Raw genomic sequence first — 3,212 nt, forward strand, 5'->3', positions numbered from 1 at the left:
GGGGTTTCACCATGTTCACCAGGCTGGTCTCAAACTCCTGACCTCAAGTGGTCCGCCTGCCTCAGCCTCCCAAAGTGCTGAGATTACAGGTGTGAGCCACTATGCCCGGTTTTTTCTGTCTTGTCTTTTTCTTCCCCCGATCTCCTGCCTTTCTGTATCCAGTCATTTCACCTTTTAGTAGAGAAGTTGTACATTTGTGGCCCATAGGCCAAATATAGTCTATATGTGCATTTAATACAGTGTTTTGCAAGCAAATTTAATTAGTTGTCAACATTTACAGGTTGGCAAATGAAACATAAAAATCTGTATCTGATTTGTGTCGAGAAATCTCTTAACAAGTTTGAAGGTTTAGCAAAATGTTGCCTTCATTTTACAACTGGCTAGCAGTGAATAGTGACTGCCTTCTTCAAATATGACATCTCCCTAGTTTGCCCGGGTTTACATTTCCCATTGTTTACTTGTGGCCAATTTTACTATTTATAATATAGACCTGGACCCTGTAGATATTGGAGTTTGTGCCTTTTAATGCTGTCCTTTCCATTGTAAATTAGTCTTTCTCAGATTCCTTCTAATTTTGCAACTTTTCTATTATATTGAATAGCATTAAAAAGGGAGAGCTCAGCAGGATCCCTTGAGAACTCTCAAGAGTCCAGAGGCGAGCTATAGCCTTTTGGACACTATTAGCATTAATCTAATCCCTGTGCAGAACCCTTACCAGTTAGAGAAGAGAAAACTCACACAACTGATTAGAGTAACTTTCTGGGACCTCTTTCTGGGATGGAAAACCAGCTCTGAGAAAAGGGAGAATGCTGGGCCATCTGTGCCAGTGTTGTTAGAAAAGTAGTGATTTACAAAATTGGTCTCCTAGAAGAAGACAGAAGGGATGGAGACAGAAAATAGATATTACAGTAATATCAAGGGGGTCTGTGAGAAGGAATTGCAGTGGCAATGACTTGCCATAAATGACATACATACCTCAGTGAATCAATTGAGAGCTGTTACTTTCTCTGGAGGTGTCTCCTATAGGGCTGTACAAATCCCTTGACTGTAGGGAAACATTTGTGCTAACTTTAGTCTGTTTCTTTACTCTTTAAATCCTTACTGGTATTTCTTAAAGACCTTAATTATTTTAGCAATACTGAGACAACTCTGTAGTATTTAATATTTGCTACAATTTTCCTTCTAAAACACATTCTCCATCCTCTTCAATAAGAATAGATTTCATTAAGGCAGGGCATGGTGGCTCCTGCCTGTAATCCCAGTACTTTGGGAGGCCAAGGTGGGTAGATCACCTGAAGTCAGGAGTTTGCGACCAGCATGGTCAATGTGGAGAAACCCTGTCTCTACTAAAAAAATACACAAATTAGCTGGGTGTGGTGGCACACGCCTGTGATCTCAGCTGCTAGGGAGGTTGAGGCAGGAGAATCACTTGAATCTGCAGGGTGGAGATTGCAGTGAGCCGAGATTGTGCCACTGTACTGCAGCCTGGGCGACAAAGCAAGACCTTGTCTCAAAAAAATAAAAATAAAAATAAAAATAGATTTCATTAAAAGGTCAAGCTAAAAACAAGACCACAAATCAAAAGCTGCTTTTGCAATTCATGTACATGTTTGGACTTTTAGATAACATTTCAGCAATTCTCTATCTAACAATGGAAAGTAACATGTATGCAATTGGCAAAACAGAGTGAAGTCAGGTTGCCTAAATGTCATTATATACTAATTATTGTATAATTAACCTCTACTTGCTTTTAACCAGTTATTTTAGAAAGCAGCAGATCTCCTTAGTAATTAATTTTTGATTGATAACAATATTTTGATGTCAGATGGAATGCAATTATTTAGACCAGAGTAGGTTAGCATACTAAATCTATATATATCTATATATCTATATAAATATATTTAAATCTGTATATATATCACTAAGTCTATATATATAAAAACACATATTTTATCATTTGCTCATTTATGTCTACTCCAAGCCATTTGTTAATATTTGCATATGTAGACCAAAGAAAACAGTATGTGTGCTTAAATACACATATATAAACTCCGAACAATTATATACAAAGTGCTTAGATTTCTGGCCTATAGTAAACCCTCAACAAATGTTGGCTGTAGTTTTTGTAATTTTCATTAATATTCTCTTTACAGTGCTTTGCCTCACAAGTACTTGCATCTCATCCTCGCATGCACACATTTCCCTGTTTTGTTTGTTTTTGGTTTATTTTTTGAGACAGGGTCTGCTTTTGTTGCCCAGGCTGGAGTGCAGTGGTGAGATCACAACTCATCGCAGCATACAACTCCTGGGCTCAAGCGATCCAATCTCCCACCTCAGCCCTCCCAGTAGTTTGGACTATAGGCATGCACCACCACGCCCGGCTAATTAAAAAAAAATAAAAAATTTAGTAGAGACAAGGCCTCCCTATGTTGCCCAGCCTGGTTTCAAACTGCTGGACTCAAGTGATCCTCCGCCTGGCCTCCCACAGCGCTGGGATTACAGGCCTGAGCATATATTTCCCCAAATCTTATTCCTACTCAACTGGACACAGATAGTTGCTGGACACACATGACTTTCCTACACTGTTTAGTTTTTGAAAACCTCCAAGTAGCAAATCTCATCGGTTGCAAACACCAAGTAATGCGTAGTGCCTCGCCCCGTTTTTTCCTGTCCTAGACCATGTGCCCTGTTCCCCGCTACCAAGCAGAGATGAATTAGCTTCATATCTAACCGCAAATTCCCCATGAGCATAGAGATCTTCGTATATCTATAATAATTGTACTCAGGAAACTCAGGGTATGAGGAAAGAGATTCCCTTCCTTCAGGGCATGTAGAAGACTTCCCACGGAATCCTCGATAGGTCAGAATTACTCACATCTTTGGGACTGTCTCCCTTTTAAGGCCCGAAAGACCAGATAAATCTCAGGTGAACCCACAGAAACAGGGAGCTTGGTATACTCAAAAGTCTATACGTTTCGTATTATTGAACGGCGACCTGCGGCCGCCCTTGCTGCTGCGCATGCGCTGCAACTGCCGCTTGCTCTAGCTGGGAGTACTCAGTTCAACTCTGCTCTTCGCCGACTCGTCCCCAGACTTCTGTTCGAACTTCCCGGCCGCGGCAGAACCCACCAATCACAAACGCCCTTCCTCAAGCCACGCCCACCGTCTTCTCCGGGATCCCAAGTCCGATTTCGCGCACACCCCTCCCTTCC

General features: G+C 41.3%; 1 long non-coding RNA gene across 2 annotated transcripts in view; it reads right to left on the minus strand.

Moving 5' to 3' along the window:
- The window catches only part of LOC103876427, a 35,873-nt gene extending 32,696 nt beyond the window's left edge, over positions 1 to 3,177 (minus strand). Inside the window, exons 1-2 of one of the 2 annotated variants that reach the window (XR_001893515.3) lie at positions 2,876 to 3,177; positions 976 to 1,045 (exon numbers count right to left, since the gene is read on the minus strand). This is a non-coding gene — a long non-coding RNA (uncharacterized LOC103876427). The remainder of the gene's footprint in view (positions 1 to 975; positions 1,046 to 2,875) is intronic. The other variant, XR_635665.4, reaches the window with a different exon arrangement.
- Between the last annotated feature and the right edge of the window lie 35 nt (positions 3,178 to 3,212).

This window comes from Papio anubis, chromosome 10 (genome assembly GCF_008728515.1).
Source record: "Papio anubis isolate 15944 chromosome 10, Panubis1.0, whole genome shotgun sequence".
Lineage (NCBI taxonomy): Eukaryota > Metazoa > Chordata > Mammalia > Primates > Cercopithecidae > Papio > Papio anubis.